Below are 24,239 nucleotides of genomic sequence, written 5' to 3' on the forward strand. Positions count from 1 at the left end.
CAAATGTCCCCTTCTCCTTCTTCCCAGGCATTTGGCCCTGCCAGTGGGGTTTGCTGCTGGGTGCCACAGGGAAAAGGAGACCCCTGTGACACTGTGGGGCACATGGAACCAAACATCCACTGTGACACCACAGAGCCTCACAGAACCCTGTGACACTGCGGGGCCCCACGGAACCAAGAGTCCATTGTGAGACACCTTGGCCACGTGGAGCCAAGGAACCATTGTGACACTGGGGAAACTCATGGGACCAAGGGTCCACTGTGACATTGTGGGGCCTCATGGAACCTGTGAGCCGTTGTGACACTGCACAGCCTTGTGGAGCCAAGGAGACCATGGTGACACTCTGGGACCACAGACCGTTGTTGAGAGTATGGAACCTCAAGTAACCAAAAGTCCATGTGACAGTACAGAACCTCACAGAACCAAGACTGCATGGTGGCACAGCAAGGCCTCATAGAACAAAAGAGTCCAAAGGTCTAAAACAGTTCTTGCATGGTTCTGCCTTGGGGAAGGGGAACTTCAATGGTGGAAGCTTGGGCTGGCACACAGTAATCAAAGGTGTCTGTTTTCAATGAGGAAATTCAGGAGTTTTATATTGAAAAAAAAGGAAAACCATCTATTTTCCTGAGTGCAGGCAGTTCTCCAAGCTAAGCAGGTCCCAGGTGAGTGAGGACAGACAGGATGGGTTTGGGCAATGTGCAACAAGGTTGTCCACACTGGGTCAGACCTCAAGGCACAGCTTCTCTGAGCAGGCCAGACCTCCTGAGGAGAGACTCTGGATCAGTATCAATCACAGAATGCAATCACCTCTGCTCTAAACAGAATAGTAATAAAATGCGCACTTCAAAATAGGAATGGATATTTCTAAGAAGCTCTTTGGCATATTTCTCCATAACTGGAGTTGAAAACCTTCCTAATGAACTGCATCGAACTCCAAAGTTTCTGATGCTATTCATGCGTCCCAATGAGGGCCACGACTGAGAAAGTGTCCCCAGGTTCCAGTGTGAGCAGGAAATTGGAGGCAGAGATGACAGGTGGTGTGGGAAATGCAGGCACAGAGAGCTCTCAGGGCCTTGTGCATACAGGCTCAGAGATTGAGATGGATACGAGGTTTTACCTCAGACCTTGGAGATGGCTTGGAGAATTAGAGCAGTAAAATTTTAGCAATAGAACCTTTTGTAACATTAGTTAGAATCTTAAGATATATCAATGTAGGTTTGTGAAGTGTTATATAATTGGTTGAAAAATGACACATTGCAGCAAAGCCATGGGAAGCAAAGCAATTAATGATTGGTGTAAAAGGACATTAGCAAAGTTCATAGAAGTATTTAATTGGCTAAAAATCCAACATAAGTCATTGTAACTAAGAATGAGGTGGGTTCTGATATTATGGTGTTGGATGTAACAACTTTAATGTCTCACCTTTGTATGAGACTGATGCAATAAAGCAATAAGCCATCTTTTTTATTGTCTCTTGGTTGCCTCATCTTTTGTAACATTAATCTCCCAAGGAGGATTTTTTGGATATCAGGTCTACATTTCGAAATCAAAGGGGATTTAGGAAAACCAGGTATATTCTATTAAAAAGTAATAGAGATTTAGGGACATCAAGTCTACCACATTGAAGTCAATAAGGATTTAGGGAAACCAGGTCTACCCATTATAGTCAGTGGAGATTTTGCAGAAATTTGGGGTTAAAATGGGGAAAATTTGGGTACGTTTGGGGGAAATCTTGGGCTGAATTCTGGGAATTTCCGTTCCAGGATTGCAGTGCTGATGCTCTGGAAGTCCTGGATGAATTAATGGAAGCCAATCCCAAATCCCTGATCCCACATCTGAGGCTTGTGCTGGACCTGTGCCCCCAGGTAAGCCCAAAAATTTCAATTTTCAGCCCAAAATCTGGGAATTCCGAGCCCGAAATTGGGATTTTTAGCACCAAAGATTTTGGGACATCAGGTCTGCACTTTGAAGTCAAAGGGGATTGAGGGATACCAGGTCTAGCCATTAACAGGGCTTGATTGGCAGGGGTTGCTGGTTAAACTGGGACACTGAGAGTGGCTAAGGGGGAGGCAATGGAGTTACTGGGAACACTGAGGCGTAACTGGGACCACGAGGAGTGATTAGTAAAGATGAATATGGAAAAACAGGATACCAGGTCTACCCTATTGAAGTCAATGGGAATATAGGGACAAAATCTACCCTGTAGAGTCAATGTGGATTTAAGGGCACCAGGTCTACCTTGTCAGGGCAATGATGACTTAGGGACACCAGTTTGGGGGGGGGGGCAGGGGTTTTGGGTGATCAAGGTGTCCAAGAGGTACCCAGGTGTATCCAAGTGATTTTTGGGGTGATCCAGGTGTGTTCAGATCATTTTTTGTTGGTACCCAGGTGATTTTGGGAGTACCCAGATGTATCCAGGTGATTCTGAAGGGTAACCAGGTGATTTTCAGGGATACCCAGGTGTACCCAGCTGATTTTTGGGAGTATCCATATGTATCCAGGTGATATGTGGGGGTAGTCAGGTGATTTTTGGGAGGATCCAGGTGCATCCAGGTGATTTTTGGCTGTAACCAGGTGATTTCCAGGTGTACCCAGGTGTACCCAGCTGATTTTTGGGAATATCCGGGTTATGTTTGGGGCACGCAAGTGTCCCAACTCACCCTGACAGGCCGGGAGAAAATGATGGCCACCCTTGATCCTCCTGGTCAACATGGACACAGATGACCCTCTGTGGGGCAGGGGTGTTGAGGGGCACCCCAACATTCAGGGCGTGCCCCAAAACTCCAGGTGAGGGCCCCAGGGATGGGAGGGAGCCCCGAGTTACCTTGGGAGAGGATGCAGTGCAGGTACACCCAGGCACCTTGGTCTGTGGGGTCAGTGAAGACGGCGTTCTGCACAAGCTCCAGCTCTGGGGAGAGCAAAGGAGGCACCCCAAAATCTCAGGGGGGCAGCGGGGTCACCCAAATTGACAGGCAGAAAATATTTATAACCCACAAAGTTATAGGTATGTATTTTACTCAGCAGTGAGGTACATGGGGGATAGCTCCTCCAAAAACATGCACACCTTCAGCAACCTGAGCCTCTCTTTTTATTCTCTACAAACTAGGAATATACAATACACCTAATACGTATTCATTTCCTAACCCCATCTGTCCCTGCTTCATATTAAAATTAACTCCACTCCTCTTTGTGACTGCACACTGCTCTTTGTTTGTTGTTCTGGTGGTCACCTGGGGGTCCTTGGGATGAAGTAAACAGTCTTCCTCTCAGTTGAACTTTTCACCTCACCTTCTCTATGCATGCATCTTTGGTCACTTTCTACATCTTGATACCAGATTTTGCTGGCTCAGGGGTCTAAACAATCCCCCTTATCCGGAAGGGGCCTTGCTCTTCTATCCTGTTTGTGAATTCTTACCCCTCTATCTTTTTGCACCCTTGCTCTGTCCTCCTATTCTTGCAAAGACAGAGAATTTTAAGTACTCATAGAATCTTGTCAGCCCTCTTCTAGTTAATGCATCCTCCTGTATTAATACCCTTAACTCTTTAATTTTAATTTGAATTCCTCGTTTCAGTGTCACAATGGCTCCTTGGTTCTACAGGCCCCACAGCTTCATCCTTGACCCTTGGTTCCATAGGGGTCCTGAGTTTCACAACGGTCCCCCTGATTCCATGAGGCACCAGAGTGTCACAATGGTCTCTTTGGTTCCATGAGGTTCCAGAGTGTCTCCATTACATCCTTGGATCTGCTGCATTCCTTGTCACAACTGACCCATGGTTCCATGGTCACCATGGTCGCTGTCAGAGGCTGGATGAGATCAATGTCCCGGACACCTGGGGATGAGCTGTCAATCAGTCACACAGTGGGGTGGTGCTGACCCAGGCTCTGATTGCCCCAGCAATCACAAGTCCCACCTGGGGGAGGCCCACAAAGGCCCAGGGGCTTAAAACACGGAGCAGGTGCTCGGCCCATGGTCCATACCCTGCCTTCTCCTGGGGTCTGTGTCTCACCCACACTGGAACCCTAGGAGCTGGGAGCCGTGTGTGTGTCTATCTTCAGAGTTTCTGTCTTTCTGCCTCTCTCTCTTTCCTCTCCTTCTAATACTCTTTATATGGAACAGTTTTGGGTACTTTAACAATGTAAGTGTTTAAAGATTTCTAGGTTAAATGGGCTACAATAATTAAATTCCTGCTATGGTATGTGTTTTATGTTAAATTGGATGCTATATTAAATCCTTTTCTAAAGTTCTTTGATTTTTCTATACCTTACCAATAAAATTTACTGTCACTTTGACCTCTTGAGAATATAAGGTTGCTGTTTCTCCTGTGCCCCAAACTCAAGTAAAGGAACCTTTGGTTACCCCCAGCATTTCAGTGTTTTGGGGTGTTACAGCCCTGCAGCCTCACCATGGTCTCTTGTTTCCATCAGGCCCTGCTGTGTCACACTGGCCGTTGCTTCCATGAGCACCTGGAGTATCACACAGGTTGATGACATTTGTCCTTGCTGCCCCTCCCATCCCACTGCCACAGCAACAGCCCCGAGCCACCCGTGAGGGACAGGCCCTGCTGGCCCAGGCCTGGGCTCAGGCCTTGGCCTTTCTGCTTCCTCCAACCAGCCCAGGCCTTGCTCAGCATTGCAGTTCCCTGCTCACAGCCTTGGGCTCCTGCAATCCTGCCCTCAAGGATCTGCTCTCACCAGTCCCTGGGGAGCCTTTGGCAGTCCCTGCCCTCAGTGAGGCCACTGATGCTCCAAGGGACTTGGGAGTTTTGCTTCTGACTCCTTGAGCAGCTTCTTCAACCTTCTCTCAGTCCCTCAGGGTCCTGGATGCAGCCCCAAATCCACCATGGGGCTGATTAAAATACAGAAAGTTTTCAGGAGCACCTTGTCTTCTTCCAGTTGTCTTCACGTTATCAGGGGTTGTGCAGGTGCTTGGAGTCAATTTGGAGTTTTGTTAATGAGGAAGGATTTGATGTGCATCTCATGACTTTTGTGGTTTTTAATCACAGGAGTAGTTTTTCATTTTCCATTTTAGAGAAGAGCTGATTGAAGCATTCCCCAAGTGATCTTGATGCTGAATATTTCCTCAGGAGGTTTGGGCATGCAGAAGAATGAGCCCCTTGCAGGCTGACCCTGTTTGGACAACCTGCTCCTCACCATGTCTGACATTGCCCACCTGGGACTGACATCCCTGTGCCCTGCAGCAGAACCTTGTCCCCTGAGCTCTGCAGCTGGCTGTCCCTGCCCATTGCACCATGTCCCACCTGCTCTCCTCAGGGCTCTGCCTGCACACAGGCCCAGGAGAAGTTTTTCTCTTTGTGAGGAGACAATGGAAAAGCCTGAGCAGGTTTTCTGAACAAAAAAACCCTCTGAGGAACCACATGCTCAGTACAGGCTGCCTGGAATGATGTCACCTTTCTACAAGGGCCAGTGTGAGCAGAAATGATGTCTGTAAGCAGAATTCTCTGAGTCTTTCACCTGAATTCTCTGTCTCTGTCTTTTCCCCAGGTTTCTGTTGCAGATGGAAGCTGTTGGTGCCATTCTCACCTTTAACCCCTCTTTTGAATGCAGAGAGATGTTCCCAGGTTTGTGAGGGAGGTATTGCTCAGTGTTTATTCAAAGCTTTTGTATCCTCATGGAACTAAGGAGACCCTTGTGACACAGTGGGCTTCATGGAACCAAGGAGACAATTGTGACAGTTCAGAGCCTCACAGAAACAAGGCTCCATTGTGACACTGAAGGGAATTATGGAATCAAGGAGACCATTATGACACAGCGAGGCCACATGGAACCAATGGTCCATTGTGATAATGCAGATCCCAGGAGACCCTGGTGACACTGTGGGACCGCATGGATCCAAGGGGCCACTGTGACACTGAAGAACTTCATGGAAGCCAGGGTCCAGTGTGACACAGTGGTGCCTGATTGGAACAAAGGAACCACTGTTGACAGCCCAGAAAATCATGGAACCAAGGGGCCGTGGTGACACAGCAGGGCCACATGGAACCAAGGACACCAGTGACATTTAGGAACCTTATGGAACTGAGGATCCACTATGACACTGCAGAAACAAGGAGACCATTGTGACACTATGGAAACTCATGGAACCAAGACAGTCATTGTGACACTCCAGGGCCTTGTTGAGCCAGGGAGACCATTGTGCCAGTCGAGAACCTCATGGCACTGAGGATTTACTGTGACAGAGCAGGGTCCCATGGAACCAATTGTCCATTGTGACAATGTGGGCCCAAGGAGACCATGGTTACATTATGGAACCTCATGGAACCAAGGGTCCAGTGTGACACAGCGGAACTTCTTGGAATCAAGGCAACCATATTACACTATGGAACCTCATGGAACCAAGGAGACCACTGTGACACTGAGGAACCTTATGGAACCAAGCAGCCATTTTCACACTGTGGAACCAAGGAGAGCATTGACAGTACAAAACCTCCTGGAACTGAGGGGCCATTGTTATACAGTGAGGCCTCGTGGAACCAAGGGGTGATTGTGACACTCTGGGGCCCCGTAGAACCAAATATTGATTGTGACACTGTCGTGGTGCTTGCAACCAATTGTCCATTGTGATACTGCAGATCCAAGAGACTGTGGTGACACTCTGGCAGTTCATGGAACCAAGGGGCTGTGGTGACACACCAAGGCCTCATGGAACCAAGAAGAACATTGTGGCAGTGCAGAACCAAGGAGGCCATTTTGACAGTATGGACCCTAATGGAACCAAGGGTCCATTGTTACCCAGCAGGGCCTCATGGAACCAAGGGGCCATTGGGAAACTGTGCAAGGGCCATAATGGAGTCAAGGACAGCACTGATAATGAATCCACGGGATAGAAACTTTCAAACACAGTTTTGAGTATTTGAAAACAGGTATTATTTATTACAGCTTGGTGGTCACTCAGGGGACCCTTCATCCATTCAAGTGCACTGAGCATCGAATGAACTGAGTTTTTATCACACACACTGATTATCTATTCATGAGTTATCCCCATTTCCTTTTACTTTATTTGACATAATTGCACTCCTTATCAAAAATCCTTATGTGGTTCCTTGGAGTCTGTCTTTGACATCCAATGTTTTAGGTGGCTGTTCCTCGATCCCTGCTTTTGAATGATGGCAGTTTCCTTGTTTTGCATAATTTCTGCTTTGTCAGCCTTGCAGAGCTGAGCTGGCATCCTGCTTGCATTTTGTGTGACTTCTGTATGCTGGACTTACATGCTTTATCTGTATTTCCAAGGCTGTACTGTTCTGTTCTATTGTCCTTGATAAGAGTAAATGTTGGTCAGTTCTCCTGTCCTTGTCACAGCGCTCGCCCTGCATGAGGCATATCCGCAACCCCCTCCAACCCATGGGCTTGAGGTGGGCAAGTGTTCCTGAGGGAACAGGGATGGGACAGCTGGGCTGGACTGACTCAAGGGATGTTCCATTCCATGTCACACCATCATCAGCAATAAACGGAGAAAAGAGAGGGGCAACGGGCATAGAGGATTAGTTTCTTTTTTAAGATATTTTTTATTAAAACAGCACCTACACATACAGAATCCTCTCCTGCCACAAGGTGGTTAAAGATTTTCTGCTGCTAAGACATTTCCTGTGGATTCACTTTTCTTGTGTGTATGGCCTTTGCTTTTTGTGGTTGATTTGTTTGTAGGGTTTTGTGTTGTTGTGGGTGGGTCTTGCTTTGTTGTTTTTTTTTTGGTTGGGTTTGATTTTTTCGTATTGAACTGCCTTTTTTCTGATACATAAGTTCTACTTTTTTTTGTGGCAAGAGAAATTTACCCAACTCAGCCATGTTTGCCAAATTACATTTTGCAGTCAACATTAACCAGATGAGTTCAGTCACAAACTCCCTCCAACTTGGCAGCATCCACAAAGGAATTGAAAGCGCATTTCATGCCATTGTAGAGATAATAGAAATGTTCCACACTGGTGGTCAAGGGCTGGTCACTGAGGAATGTCACCAGGGAGTGGCTGCCAAGAGGACTCTGTGCCATAGATGACATTTGACCCTGATTGTTCAGCCAAATTCCCACCCACCCCATGTTCCCCTCCTGCAGCCCAGCTCTTTCCAATCTGGCTCTGAGGAGAGCACAGCAGACCATGTCCCAGGCCTGGCTAAAGTCTGGGCACACAACATCCCCTTCTTTTCCCTCCCACAGGGGTTCTGCAATCCCTGCCATGTGCTGCCAGTGCCTGCAATGGCTGCAGGAGGATTTGCCACCTGCCTTTCCCTGCTGAGCCTGGCCAGTCTGTGACTCTGCCAGTGCCCCTCCCTGCCCTGTTTGCAGACTGGTTCCATGTCTGCCCTTCCCAAGTGCCCAGGACCCTCTGGGATGGCTATGGCTTTTCCAAGGGGTTTGAGAGAGGTCTCACAATAACACTGCCCAGCCTTCTCAACATCTCTGACACCAAAGGCATTTTCCACATCCCTCAATTCCAGGTCAGTGCCCAGAACTCAGCACAGCCCTGTCCAAGTCCTTGGAGTGGTTCAGAAGGGAGGCAGCTCTGATTTCTCCCCACAGACCAGAGTACTTAATTTAAAAAATGTACAGAGAATAAGCTTTTAAAAAGTCATTGTGCTATAAAGGAAAGGTAAATTTTGATGTAGAAGTATTATGAGTAGTGAAATTAATTTCTGAAATACATTATAGCAGTAGAAAAACAGTATAACAGTAGCAAAAAATTATGAAGAGGAGTAAAACAGATTATAGTTACTTCCATTCTGAGTACTCTGCAGAAGAAAGGCACAGTTTATTGCTTCAGAAAAAATCCAGTCAACCCTTTACTCAGGGCATCCTTGAGCTCCTGGTTCCTCAGGCAGTAGATGAGGGGGTTCAGGGCTGGAGGTACCAACGTGTACACAGCTGAAAAGGAGAGATCCAATGCTGTGGAGGAGATGGAGGGGGGCTTCAGGTTACCAAATATGCCAGTGCTGATAAACAGAGACCACAGCCAGGTGAGGGAGGCAGGTGGAAAAGGCTTTGTGCTGTCCCTGCTCAGAGGGGATCCTCAGCACAGCCCTGAAGATCTGCACATAGGAGAAAACCATGAACACAAAACAACCAAAAGCTAAAAAAACACTGATCATGATAAGCCAAACTTCCCTGAGGTAGGAGAGTGAACAGGAGAGTTTGAGGATGTGTGGGATTTCACAGAAGAACTGGCCCCGAGCATTGCCCTGGCACAGGGGCAGGGAAAATGTATTGGCTGTGTGCAGCAGAGCATTGAGAAAGCCACTGGCCCAGGCAGCTGCTGTCATGTGGGCACAAGCTCTGCTGCCCAGGAGGGTCCCGTAGTGCAGGGGTTTGCAGATGGACACGTAGTGGTCATAGCACATGATGGTCAGGAGGAAATACTCTGCTGAGATGAAGAACACAAAGAAAAACACCTGAGCAGCACATCCTTCATAGGAGATGTTGCTGGTGTCCCAGAGGGAATTGTGCATGGCTTTGGGGACAGTGGTGCAGATGCAGCCCAGGTTGCTGAGGGCCAGGTTGAGCAGGAAGAAGAACATGGGGGTGTGCAGGTGGTGGCCGCAGGCTACGGCACTGATGATGAGGTTGTTGGCCAGGAGGGCAGCCAGGGAGATGGCCAGGAAGAGGCAGAAGTGCAGGAGCTGCAGCTGCCGCGTGTCTGCCAATGGCAGCAGGAGGAAGTGGCTGATGGAGCTGCTGTTGGACATTTGCTGTCTGTGGACATCAAGGACTGCTGAAAGACATTAACAAGTTGGGAGAGATTCCCTTGAGTCAATTCTTTGCAATTAAATTATGAATCCTCTCAAAACTACTTCTCTTCCTGTGGGAGAAGTTTTGTTAGCATTTTTATTTTTGAGCTTCGTTTGGTGCTTCTGAGTTACTGCCTCATATTCAGCATTGCTCTTAGCCTGAACAATGGGGAGGCCACTGGGAAGACAGGGCACCCTGTGCCCCAGTGCAGTCAGACCTTGTGGTCCAACACCGGTGTCCTTTGCTCATTACACTGCTCTTGATTTCATGGTAATCACACTTCAAATGTGCTGGAAAAATAAAGTGGATTTCTGAAAGCTCCAGTTTAACAGTCAATCTCTTTAAACCCTTTTCTCTTTCTCTAGGCACATGAAGAGGGAGGGAAACTAAGGGTTGGTCTGGTTCTGCTGCCTGGAGTTGTTCCTTCTGGAAGCTGTTTATCTCTATCCAAGCCTTGTCCCTGCCAGTGCTGCCAGAGCCCAGCCCAGCCCTGGGGGCTCAGCTCTACCCTGCACACCCCTCCCAGCACAGGGCACTGCCCAGGGCCATCTCCCTGCCAGCCGGGCCTTAAGGGCAGCTCACACAAACTGAGATGCTGCAAGCCAAGGTGCTGCTGCTGCTGTCTGTAGGCAGAGGAGGGTGAGGAGGTACTCTGTGAGGGAGATGTGAGGCACATCTGCTGATGCCCAGTGGGACAGTGCAGGAGTCTCAGTGACACAGACACACCTGAGAGCCCCTTTGCCTTCCCTTGAGGAGAAAGCTGAGAGCAGCCCTGGCCATGCAGCACCATCTCCACAGCAGGAGGAATCTGCCCTGATGGGGGTGGCTCCTTCCACCTCCAACTTGTCCCCACAGTCCATGGGGAGCTTCCAGGCAGGCTGAGAGCTGTCCCTGGCAGGTGGCACATGGCCTGGGCTGGCCGAGAGCCCTGAGGGCTGCAGGAGCTGCTCTGCAGGACAGCCCTGGCCAGCCCTGGCTGCAGCCCCAGCTTCAGTCCCTGCAGCCATCCCTGGCAGCAGGAGCCGTCCTGCCCTGTCCCTCTGACGTGCCCAGGGCAGCCCCGCTCTGTGCCACATCCTCCTCCTCCTCCTGTGCCTCAGAGAAACTGTGAGAGTCCTCCTGACACATCCCCCAGGCTGTGGGCTGTGCTGGCTCCAAGAGGTCCCTCCAGGAGCACAGGGACATTGCCCTGCACCCACACACTCACCCATGTCCAGGGCTGTCAAGATGTTTCCCCAAGTGCAGTCTCAGCTCAATGTCTTCCCAGTCCTGATTGCCTTGAGCCTGTCTGTGCCTGGCTCCTGTCCCCTCAGTGCCTGCAGGCAGTGCCCTCAGCCCTGCTGAGCTGGGAGAGGAGATGCTCCTCAGCAGAAATGTCTTTTTGAAGCTTTTCTTGGTTTACCTTGGGAGCTGCCTCTGTGCCAGGAGCCTGGCCCAGCTCAGCAGCACAGATACAGCACAAGGACTTTAATGATCCTCTTGGTTCATTTAAATATTTACATCATAATCATTCCCCGAGAGAGTGTTCCAAAACCTTCTCAAGAACTCAAATTAAAATGCTGAAGTTTCTTGAAGTATTAATGGGTTCCACTGAGGCACACAACTGAGAAAATGTCCCCAGGTTCCAGTTGGAGCAGGAAATTCGAGGCAGAGATGACAGGTGGGGACAAAGAGAAGTCAAGTCTTTCCCTTTTGACACCAACTCTTTTAGTAGTTTATAGAATCATGCCCCCAGTTATCTACTTTAATTAGTCCCTTGAGAGCTTTGTATTGACATTCAGTGGGGCTCATTAATACTTTGAGATACTCAAGGTTTGGGTTTTGCTTTTGCCTTGGAGTCTCTGAGAGCTTTGTGCAATCATGGCCTCCAATTATCTGCTTTAATTAGTCCCTTGAGAGGCTTTGTCAGTAATGATATTTAGTGGGGTTCATTAATGCTTCAAGGTACTCAGTTTTTCTAAGGTACTTGGAGTTTCCCTTTTGACATCAACTCTTTTAGTAGTTTATGCAATCATGGCTCCAATTATCTGCTTTAATGAATCCCTTGAGGGCTTTGCATGACACTCACTGGGGCTCATTAATGCTTCAAGTTACTTCAGTTTTTTAAAGTACTTTCCTTTTTCCTTTCCTCCCTTACTCTATGAGTGGTTTTTGGGCAATTCTGGCCTCCAGTTCTCTCCTCCAAGGAGTCCATGTGGAGCCTGTGTTTGGGATGGACCTCAGTGGGACCTATTAATCCTTTGAGACACTTTGGGTTTTTCTTCTGACTTGGACTCCTTGAAAGATTTGTGCAATCTCCTCTCCAGCCCTGAGGTTCAAGGGCTCAGCTCCAAATGCACCACGGGGCTGACTGGGATCAAGCAAGTCCTGACAAACCATGGCTCTGCTTTGATTTCCCTCTGGTCAAGAACATATCCAGCAATTAGTTACACTGAGTATTTCAGCTACTTTGATCTTTCCATTTTCATCACAATTTTCATGACTAATCCTTGGTAAAAGTAGAGGTGTTTCTGGCAAACAAAGATTCTGGCTGCCTATCAAGGTACAATTTACAGACTTCAGTAGTACTTTAGTGACATGGCTCTTCATTCTTTTTCCTCAACCTCATTTGGGTTAGGAACAATAATTCTGTTGTCCATGGAGCTGATGCCTTTTTAATTCCAGAATAATGTCCCCAAGGTCCTTTGCTGTTCAGCTCTACTGTGCTGTCTGTGGGTGACAAGGCTTGGTGGGGTCCTTTCCCCTCTGGCTGGAGAGGTGCCAGGTCCCAGTCCCTGAGGGCACCCAGGCTCCCGGCTGGAATTCGTGTGGAATTCCACATCCTCAGTGTCACATCAGCCTTCACATGGAACCCCGTGGATCAGAGCATTTTCCAAGAGTTGTTGGGGCGAACAGGGAGATTTGGTCTGGCAGGATCTGTAAAACAATATCCCATAACATCCACTTGTTCTGGCACAGAACACTTGGCTGCAGGGAAATTTTCCCATTGTTCTCAGCCAGGTTTCAGGATTCAAACAGTGTTGTCTTTCCCCAGAGCTGTTCCTTCAGCTGGCCTGGGAGGGCCATTTGGCCTCTGGACCCACACTCTGGCTCCATTATTAGGACTGGTGCATCCAAAGCCTTTATCTCCATGAACAGCAGTGATTTGAAGTGGATGTCCTTTTTTCACAGTTGTTTTAAAAACTGCAATATCAATAATTGTGCTACCCTTCCACAACTGAATATGGGGTTGAATAATCCAATTGTTCACTACTGTTTAACAGAATTACTTTAATTTCTCCTTGATAATCTGCACCAATTCCTCCTCCCATGACATGAACACTTTTCAAGGCCAAGCTCCAGTGAGCAGTCATCAAACCAAAGTGTCCTGGAGGAATCTGAAAACCTATTCCAGTATTGATAACTCTCATTTGCTTCTGATTTATCCTAATTAATTCCAGTGCATGAAGGCCCAGCCCTGCAGCCTCTGGCATGGCCCTGTCAGGGGCGATCTCATCCATAACCATTTCCCAGGCAGTCACAGTGTCACTGTCCTTGGCTGTATTTGCAAACTGGGTGCAGCCATGCACATCCAGGGGGTTCCCATTTCCCAGTGGGGCCACTGTTAAGGGTATGGAGCACATCTGTGAGATGGTTTCTCCATCGGGACAGGTTCCCATCTCCTCGTTTTTTCAACTGCTCTTTTAACAACCCCTTCATCTGTTCAATCAATGCTGCAGCTTGTGGGTAGTCTGGTATATGAAAAACCCAGCAGTCTTACTCACTGTATTTTTTACAGAAATAAAGCATTCCACATCCTAGTGTCAGCAAATCCTGTAAAAACTGCCAATTTCATCCTTTCCTCTTTCATTCATTGTATCCAATCTCACAGTTTACCAGTGATATTTGGATCCTGGCCAATCATTTCTTTAGAGTATTCAGTGTTAAATCCCTGAGTAGCCAAAGCTAAAAAAATCAGTATTTGGAACATTATTTTACAATGTCATTATATACATATAAATATATACATTAAAAATAATTATTTTGTACATATGTATGTAATTATTTATTATATTATTATTATTTCTCTTGCACAAACAAATCCAAGCTCAAGATTGAGAACCTTTTCAGTTCCTCCATGTGGGAGAGTGCCAACAACAATTGATCCTTCTGTTGGTGCTGTTTCTGGGATTTTGTTTACAAAATTCACCCTCATCTTCCTACACCCATAAGTTCTTTTCCTTTTTCCAAGTGCAACTTTTGGATGCATTTTAATACATCCAGTGGTTCAGCTTCTTTCAGCTGCCTTCCCCATTGCTCACACAGTGCTCCAACCTCAGCCCACTCCAGAGCCAGCAAACTCTAGGGAAGGTTTTCCCTACACCTGGGAATTCCAGACAATACTAATTCCTTACATTTACATTTAAAAAGCAACATTTTGTGGTGATCTAGCCAGACTACACCAACTTTGTTTTACCAGTGGGCAGGGGCAGCAGCAGAGACACAGACACCAAGTTCAGCAATCAGTGTCATTTACTGTAGTTCAAAGTAGCAAAGAATCACAAAAGGAGAAGCTCAGCAATGCATCCAACCATCACCACCAAAGATTGCCTGCAGGGATTAAGAGACAGCACCAGTCACCCTCAGACTTTGCCATCACCCAGGTGCACACATCAGCTGGGGAAGCTGTCACAGCCAAGGACTGCAGAGCCACTCCTGGACACTGGGAATTCCTGCAGGTGCCTCCAGCCACAGGTGAGGCTTTCAACCTCGCTGTGAGAGGGCCCAGCTCTGATAGTGCTGAATAAACAAACTGACAGCACTTCTAGTGCAGGAACAGCTGCTTTCATTCTCCTCTTGGGCTCCTCCCAAAGCCTGGCCAGGGCTCAAGGAGGAACCAAGGGAGCTGACTTTGACCATACAGCCCCAAACAAGGCCAGATGTCAGATTTCATGGCCTCGTCTGGTTTCTAAATGCAGAAAGGTCAATCCATGTTTCACTAATGAGTGAATACATCTATCACAGCACTAATGACCACGTATATTTTGCTAATACAAAGATAACCTTTGATTGGAAGGTTCATCCAGAGGTCACCTTTGGCTCAGGGCCTGTTGTCCAGGCCTTGGCACTTCAGGGACTGGGTTTAGTGCTGTGCTTGACAGTGCTGGGTGAACAGCTGAACTTGATGTGCTTAGAGGTCTTTTCAACACAAAGGATTCTATAATTCCAGGATTCCATCTGCTGCATTCAGGTAGGTCCATGTTAGCAGCATTACTTTGGTCAAAAGTCCCCTCTTGGTCAGCTCTTGTGGCCTAAGGCTTCAGCTCCTTTAGCTCCTGGTGCTGAGCTGCTCATGCTGAACAAGGTGGCTCAGAGAGAACACAGTTAATCCAATTCCTTCTGGGACACTGAGAGGGGAGGCTGTGAGAACAGGAGCATTGTTTGGTGTGCTCTCCTCTCTGCCCTTCACACCTTTCAGCACTTTGAACCAGCCAAGAGCTTTCTCCAAGGGTGCAGTGAAGCAGCTGTTCCTGCTCCCAGCTCTGGCTCTTCCCAGTCTCTGACCTTGACTGGTTTTGTCCCTCTTGCTGTGCCCTCTGTTCCCCCTGTGCTCAGTGGCTGCTGCCCAGGACTATGGGACTGGCAGATCAGGGGCTCCAGCCCCTCCTTTCCCTGCCCTTGGAGCTGCCTGCTCACAGCAGCCTTTTCCATCTGGAAGCTCCACATAGACAGGGAGTCCTCACCTCTGTTCCCTGCACAACCTCCAGGAGCCCAGGGCTGCCATCTCCAGTCCCTGCTGGCACTGGGGGTTCCCAGGTGCCCCGGGCTGCTGTGACACCACTGCACACGGGAGGGAAGAGTGGCAGGGGCTGTGTTGAAAGTCAGGTCCATGTGCTGCTGCTGCTGCTGCTGCTGCTGCTGCTGCAGTGGTCATTTGTCCAGCCCTGCCCCAGAGTCAGGGATCAGATCCAGGCCCTGCTGCTGCTCCCTCGGGATCAGCCACAATTTGGGTGCTGCTGTCAGTGCCAGCAGAGGCGGTGGCTGCAGCAGTGGGTGCTGACAGTGCCCCAAGCCCCGGGGCCAGAGGGATCCCTGGGCTGGGGGCTGGGAGGGAGCTGCCCCTTGTTCTCCCTCTGCCCCACACAGAGCTGGGCCGGGCACAAGTGGGGCAGCACAGCAAACAGGAGACTGTGAGTCTGCCAGCTATGTCTGCTCAGAGTTTGGGCCTTGGAGCTCCAGGTGGACAAAGGCAGCTGCTCCTGGTGTGAGGTTTAGTTAAACTTTTGGGTGCCTTTTGGGCACCCATACTGTTGGGCTTATTTTTCACTTGGTTATTAAAGCAAAACTTTATTTATTTAGTAGCAAGTGGCTATCACGGCAAAGTACACACAAATTTGCATTATCAATATAACTAGCAATACAAATACAGACAATACAAATAACAATATAAATTATAAATAACACTAACAATATAACTACAGGGATAGCTACACAAATGAAAAACAGTTTTTTTGGGGTTGTGTTGGACAGACATATAATATTTAAACTTAATATATTAATTAAAGTTAATTAAGTATTTTTGGGTTGGCTAATTGGCAAATCTGCACTAGTAATAGTGAAGAAAGCAAAGCAGCAAAAGCATAGCATAAGATCAAAACCTATATTTCCTTTAAACTATTACAAAACAAAATTCTACAATGCTACTGATTCCCCCTCTTTAAAAAAATAAACAAAAAAACAAAACACGGGGCAACAAATGTGAGATTTAGGCAAACTTTTGTGTGCCTCTTGGGCACCCACACTGTTGGGTTTATTTTTTTTTGTGTGTGTAAAAAGTGAAGCAGCTAATAGTTGCTATAAAGTTATTTATTGCAGAAACACATCAGTCTTAAAAGCAAAAACAAAGCAAAGCAATGGCATAAAAGCAATGGCTAAAGCAATGGCATAAAGCAATGGCAAAACTTCCATGGCAAAATGCAATGGCAAAATGCACATGGCATAAAGCCATGGCATAGAGCACCAGCTCTCCCTGATGTATGGTTTTTTATAGAAACTTTCTAACTAGTTAAGACACAAACTCAGACCACTACTTCTTAACCTCTTAGAATTCTAGTTTTTTAGCACGCCAGGCTACGTATAGACTACGTTCATGGCCTATCTTGTTCTAACTGAAAAATGTAAGCAATATTCTTAACTCTAACTCTATTATGTCTGAAGCTAGGTTCTTAAAGCCTCTAATAAACACTAATATGTTTTTCAACCTTCACTGTGACATATACTACTTCTCAAGCATCTAAAACCTTTTGCTTACTAAAAACACTTAAAACTTATTCCATTTACTTACTTACATATTCACTCCATCTATTTACTTACTTAGTCCATTCAAAAACTTTAATTCTTACACTCTGATTTCTCTCTAAAGAAATCAGAAAGACTCCTAACTTACTAACTCCAACACCTGGTCCCTCTGTGTGTCCCCGTGCTCAGCAGTGCTGCTCCATCAGTTTGTGCCCAGCAATGGGGAAAAGCCTCAGCCCTGCAGGGCCAGGAGCTGCCGGGCTCTGCCTGAGCAGCTCAGCCAGCGGGAAGGAGCTGCTCCACATGGGAACCAGGAGCAAAGGACACCCCTTTTTATGGCATGCTTTCTGTTTTAAGGAAAAGAAAAAGGAAAAAGAAAAGGAAAAATACTCTATGAAATGTGAAAGATAAAAACACCCAAGTGTGCAGTGAAAAATCTTCTGTTTTAACTTTGAATTAAGAGGTAACTGATCTTTTGAAACACAAAACTCAGTTATTTACTTTGTAATGAGCTGATGGCATTGATGCATCTTACTGGCCTCAGTAACCTTTTTTAAAAAGATTTTGGGGTTTGTTTCCAATATTATTATTTTAAATTGTGGTGAAACTGGTGGGAAGCAAGAAGAAATTCCTTTGTGCCCTGCCAGCTCCAAGCAGGACTGGGAATCTAAATTCTGTCGCAGTCCAAATCCTTTAGAAGATGCCCTTCCTTCTCACTGTAAATGAGCTGCACATTCCCTTTGAAATTATCAGGGGTTTTTTAAAGAAAGTCTCACTTATGACTTTTTGCTTGGTTTGGAAGTGCAGAAGGGAAATTCTCCATCCCTCAGGTCCAGACTGCATTGCCTTAGGAGACTGCACAGCCCACTCGCCATGTTTTGTCCACTCGGGGCACTTCTGGAGGAAAAAGAAAGTGCAATTGCACAATTCCAGACAAGAAGGAATGAAGAGTGGAACCAACAAAACATCCTGTGGAGATCCAGGTGTTCAGCTGGGACTGTGGAGAGTTTGGGTTCTTGCCAACTGGATGCGTGTCCCTAACTGCAATGTCTTGGCCTGCAGGAGAGTCTCACCTGCAGAAGCAAAAGCTCAGGTGGTGAGCTCGGAATGGGTTTGTCTGATGCAAAGCTGTCAGAGCCATGTGAGGGCAGAGCGGGCCCAGCCATGCCCAGGGCTGAGCCCAGCAGAGCCCTGGCAGAGCCCAGAGCAGCCTCAGCATCTGCAGAGCCCGGCTGCAAGGAGAGAAACCAGAAACCGCCCGTCAGCTGACGGCTCCTGTCCCCCTTGTCCCAACAGCCCACAGTGCCCAGGCCATGCTGGCCATGCCCAGAGCGGTGCCCAAAGCTGCCCATCATTGCTGCCTTGGGCAAAGAGCAAGAGGGCAGGACTGTGCCCAGCCTGCAGCCAGCCATGGCACATCCAGCCCCTCAGCAGCTGCCCAGAGCCAAAAAGCAGCTTGGCAGCCACTGAAGAATTCATTGCATCTGCCCCAGCAACTGGGGAAACCTTTGGTGCCCGGCCAGGCTGTGCCACGCCCAGATCTGGCAGCATCCCCCTGGATGTGGGCTCACCCGCAAATTGGGTGTGGATCTGTGCAGAAGGTGCCAGAATCCAAGTCCATCACCTTCAGCTGGCCAGGTCGATGAAGAGATTCTTGTCATTGTGGGTGTCCTTGGTGTCTCTGGCAGCAGCCCCACCTGGAACAGCTTCTCCAGGGGCTCCTTCTCCTTACCTGGGGGCCAGACCAGGCTGTCAGTGTTCTTCCCAGGGCTCCAGCATCAATGAACCAGACAAGCAAACCCAGGGTTGATGGTGGCCACCAGTGCTTGCCACACCAGGTCTCCAGCTCAGCTCCAGCCCAAGAGTTGTGTTTTCCCTTCTGATGATCCCTGCTCAGAGCTACAGTAGCATGACAAAACCAGACTGGTTTGCTTTGCCACTGATTGCCAAGAGATGTGTGCAGCTGTTATATGCCGGGCCCCTGGATCCAACTGTGCCCATGGATATCTCCCATCTTCTAAGGCAGATGAACACTCTGCAGCCAAGGATCACAGAAAAGGTCTTCTAAGGACATCCTGTCCAAGGGTCCAAGGGTTGTATGGACAAACCTCTTAATAACATCTTGGCACTCTGAAGAGAGAAAACAGAAATCACCAGTCAGCTGGAGAAGTTGCTCTCCATTCCTGTGCCCAGGCTATGCTGAGTGTGCCCAGGGTTGTGCCTAAAATTCCCCATGGATTCTCTGTTTGGAGGAGAGCGGGAGAGCAGGACATGTGCCACCCCCTCAGCAGCTGCCAGAGCAAGATGCTCACAATCCCGCTGCTGTCTCCCAGCACTGGTATTCCTCCCTGCCCAGAGATGAGGATCCACCTTGAGAGAGCCGTCGTGGGAACAAGATCCGTCCCCAGATGATCTCCTGACCCCTCCTGAACGGGTGCTTCCCCATGACCAGGTGGTACAGCAGGAGACCCAGGGACCAGATCGTTGCTGCCTCGCCATGGTAGCATTGGTGGTGGATCCATTCTGGTGGGCTGTAGGACAGGGTTCCTACGGAATACAGATGAAATTTGTTATAAATGAGAGACAAAAGTCTTGATATTCAGCAAAACTGAGATTGCTTTATTTGATATAGAAAGAGCAAGCTACGCTGGGGAACGTGAGAGGTCACCGCCTACTCTACACTCCAGTGAACCCCGGCCTGCAGCCTCTTCTTATACTATGATTTCCCACTATAATCAATAATTTTTGGTTTTTTAGCTGTCACAATTTTGACAGGTAAGCAGTGGTGGTGGAATAAACATCCTTATCCCAATTCACAGTCTTTAGCGATAGTTTCACAGATAACGGCCTGTCTTTGTAGATAACCATCAGTGAAATTCTGGAAGTCTGGTCCTTGAGATAGGCAGCATTGATCAGACAAAGGCTGGAAGGGCTATCGGGAAGTCTGATTTTGGGCTATTGGGAAGTTTGATTTTGCAAGCTGGTAGTAGATGCAACTTATTAGGAAAACATAACCTAACCTAAGATAATATAACATAATATAACATAAGAAGGTGATTTTAAACAGAATGATTTTATCATATAATTTCCTTTATCTAGTGTCCATGCTTCACTTCAGAGCTTAGTATTCTGGTTTATACAAACCCCAATGCTTTTGTGATTAGCATGAATCTTTTATCAATTATCACAAGTTCATCAGGGGGATGCTGCTGCTCCCAGAGCCTGGCCCCAGCATCCCTGGGCATGCACGGGTTGCCCCAGTGGCACAGGGTGTGACCCACTGCCCTCTGAACAGCACCTGGGACTTGTGTACAAACTCGGGGTTGGAAAAGAATCCACTGGTGCTGGAAGAGGGCAGCAGAAGCCCCAGGGACGCCCAAGCATGACATGCAAAAGAAAACCCCACCCAGAGGTGGAGAAAACCCACTCTTCTCCCCACCTGCATGGCCCCAAAAATAAGCCAAGGCAAACAAGGGGAGCAGAGCAGTTCAAGCCCTTCCTTGCCTGCACACCAAACTGAGCAGTGCACGGGTCTGACCTCCCTCTCTGCTACCCCCATGGGGTTTTTATCAGCCTGGCTGTCCCAGCTCCATCCCCAGCTCAAGGCAGCGTGGATGATGAAGGCTGTCAGCAGGGCTGGGAGCAGGCACCCCTCACACCCCCAGCCAAATCAATTTGGTTCAAGCATTGATCCCATCCCGGCTGCAATAGGGGGAAGCCCCGGTGCTACACACAGGCTGGGCCATGAGATGCCCAGGAGCATCCCCTGGGAGGACTCATCTGCAAACTGGGTGTAGGCTGTCTTGGAGGAAGGTGCCACAGCCAAAGTCGATCAGTTTCAGCTCCCAAATGGCCAGGTCCAGCAGGATGTTCTCTGCTTTGATATCCCTGAGCAGGACCCCGCAGCTGGTGCAGTGCACAGCCTCCAGCACCTGGCGGAACAGCTCCTGCACCTCCTGCTCCAGCAGGAATCTCTGTTCTGCCTGCAAATGCGAGAGGTCCTGGCACTGCTCCGGACGCTCCAGCACCAACAAGAAGCTGTTGGGCAGCTCAACCCAACCCACTCCAGGAGCTGAATGACCCCAGCACACCCACAGGATATCTTGGCCAGCAGCACGATCTCCAGGGGAACGATCTCAGTGAGACTGAGGCCGTGCCAGGGCTCTGGGACCCCTCAGCCAGCCCGGGATGCTCTGCATCAGGGATGCAGCACTTACCCCACGCCTGCTCTCCCAGCAGCGAACCTACCCGGTATCGCTCATTCAGGCCCTGCTGCGCCTTCCCTGCCGGTGAGACGCGGCTGTCAGCGCTCGGCCCGGGGCCAGGAACGGCCCCCGAGCGCCCCTCAGCCGCCCCGGGCCGGGCAGCCCCAGGCGTTCGCTCCGTGGAACTGGACAGCGGCGGCTCGGGGCCGGCGGCCGCGCTGCCGAGCAGCGGAACTCTGGCCGGGGGAGCCGCAGCGCAGGCGGCGGGAGCGGCCGCGCCGCCTGTGTCCTCTGCCGGCCCCGGGAGCAGCCGGGGCCGGAGCCGGGGCCGGGCTCGGGACAGGCGGACCCAAAGGGAGGCGATGCCGCCGCAGCCCCAGGCACTCATGCCCGCCAGCCGGAGCGGAGGCGAGACCGCGGCGGGACGGCCTGGGACGGGGACGGGGTCGGGGTCGGGGAGGGGGCGGGGTCGGGGGAGGGAAAGGGGAAAGGGGGGACGGGACGGGGCAGCCCCTCCCAAGGCCAGGGGCATGGTCCGGTCCGGAATAGAGAGAGGGACGCCGGGGAGGTGGGAGGTGGCAGGGGTAGAGCACCAAGCGAAGAGCGAGAGAGGGTGTGGGACAGCGGGAGAGGCAGATGAGGACCGAGAGAAGGGATACAGCGGGTCTGTGGAATCGCTGCTCTTCTGCCGCTGCCGAAGTACCAGGAGCGTCTGTCCACATGTCTGTGTGTCCATTCCCCGTGTGTCCGTTCCCCGTGTGTCCATTCCCCGTGTTCCATTCCCCGTGTGTCCGTTCCCTGTGTGTCCATCCCCCGTGTGTCCATTCCCCGTGTTTCCGTTCCCAGTCTATCCCTTGCTCCCCTGGAGCAGAGGAAAGTGCTGAATGAGGAGTCTGCCAGCGCCAGGCAGAGCCAGCCGCGTGGGAGGGCAGAGCAGCACATGAAGAGCGAGACATGCAGCCCTTGCGGGGAAGCGCTGCTCCCCGGCCGCTCCGGGTGGGCAGCGACAGCGGAGGGGCCACGCCCGGCGCGGTGCCCTCATGCCCAGAGCTGTTCCTGTTTTCTTGTCCAGTTCCAGGAGAAAATCGGAGAGTTCCGAAAGGAGGATTAAAATAAAAGGATGTAACTGCTATTTTTGCCCAGTTAGGATGCCAGTCCGATATAGCAGCTCAGCTTTCAGCTGCCTGCCTCCTCCATGCCAATCCAGCACTTTCAACCTGGAGCAAAGGCCCTCTCTGCAAAGGAACTGCTGGCTGCTTTGTTCCTCCTCATCGACCCAGCTAGAAAAGCAAACGAGTTTGGATCCTGAATCTGTCAAAACAGGTGAACTTTGCCATGTTAAGTCAAGACACAGAGCCTTGACCCCTGCATAATGTCCTAGGAATCACCTTTGTTGCTGCTGTGTATTGTCACTGCTGAGGGTGAAAATACTGTAGGAGCACATGCCCTGTCTCTAGATCCCATAGCCGACCAAAGCACTGTGCTCTAAAATCTTGCATTTGCAGGTTTTTGGTGTCTGCAGCATTGCTTTCAAAGCCAAACAGGGAAGAGGCAAACTGTGTGTAGCTAATGATACTGTAGAGTGCATAAAACTTGCTAAGTCCTAGGTGTTCAAGATAAGATCAGTTTGGAATGACTGTGATGTAGAACCAGTGCAACACAGAAAAAGGGAGCATATAAGGAAAGGAATTAATAGTATATGTGAACATCTTGGGTTGTTTCTTTCCATTTTCATTTCACTTCTGGGAAGCTCTTCTTCTCGAGAATCTTCTCCACAGAGATGTTTGCTCTTTCCAAGAACCTTTCCTGGAGAACGAGGTGCAGCTTCTGTCACAAGATGTGCCACCAACTGCAGCTTCTCTTGGCTTTCCACACTGTGAGTGCAGCACGACTCTTGCAGCAAAGCAGGATAAATGTTTTGAGAACTTGGTCCTTTCTTTTCCTTGTGGGCTGGGGAGTTGTGCCATGGGTAAGGTTTTCATTGTTACTCTTCTAACCTAAGAAAACAAGGAGGTGGTACCAGGAATTATTAGGGAATGCAACCCTGATTGAATCCAGAGAAAGAATCTCCAGAGCCTGCAGCCAGAAGTGGACATCTTGTGTGATAATCATTCCAACACCCCCGTGGACATCTTGACAGTGATCAAGAACATGAAAATGGGCTGACAGAGGGAGTTGGTTTCTGTGTTCAGTTTAGCTGATTCTACATCTCTTGCACTGGTGTAAATCAAGAGTACCATCAGTTCATGAGAAGCACCAGAACATCTCTCTGAGGAGATGACTGAAAGAACCTGAAAAGGAGAAATGCAGGGAATGAGCTTCGTCTGTAAGAACGGTAATTTTTTTTTTCCTAAAAATTTTCAATTCGTTCCCTCTGCTTTTGTCCTTTATAGCAAGGCTATTTGCATCCCAGATTCCCTATGAAATGAGAACGCTGAGCTTGTGGAAGTGCCTGAAGGATGCCCTGTTCCTCTGCAGGGACACTCAGGCTGAAACAGGAGCCTGAGGCCTGTCTGGGGAAGCGTCCTCGGAGCTGGAATTTGTGCCGTGCTGGGAGAGGAGGAGCAGGGGGAGAAGGCTGGGCGCTGTGTGGCAGGAGCAGGAGGTTTGGGCTCAGGACATTCTGCCTGCGCTGCTGCCCCGCAATGGGCGGCCGTGCCTGGGGCTCTGGGCCTGGCCCCGCGTGCGCTGAGCTCCCGACACTGCGGGAGCTCCCCGGGCTGGGCTCAGGATCCCGCTGGGGCTGGGCAGCAGGCTGGGCTCCCACTGGGATCAGCAGCAGCTGGAAATACCTCTGGGCATCTCCATTTCCTGCTGCTGGGAAGAAGCAATGAAGCTAGTCGAGAAGTTCTGGTTTCTGTTTCCCTGGTCGATTTTTAAATTTAATTCCACACCACAGAGGCAATTTCTATGATGGCCTCTGTCAGTTCAACAGTGCCAGCAACAGGGCTGTGTTTGGGCACTGCAAACGTGGCCTGTGTGGCTTTAATTCCCCTTGACTGAGTGCTTAGGGGCTGGT

The 24,239-nt window shown here is 49.3% G+C and overlaps 1 pseudogene; it reads right to left on the minus strand.

The window, feature by feature from the left end:
- Positions 1-8,763: 8,763 nt before the first annotated feature.
- Positions 8,764-10,006, minus strand: LOC106864107 (olfactory receptor 14J1-like; annotated as a pseudogene).
- Positions 10,007-24,239: the final 14,233 nt, after the last annotated feature.

Source organism: Sturnus vulgaris, unplaced genomic scaffold (genome assembly GCF_052056855.1).
Source record: "Sturnus vulgaris isolate bStuVul1 unplaced genomic scaffold, bStuVul1.hap1 Scaffold_329, whole genome shotgun sequence".
In the NCBI taxonomy this organism is placed as follows: Eukaryota; Metazoa; Chordata; class Aves; order Passeriformes; family Sturnidae; genus Sturnus; species Sturnus vulgaris.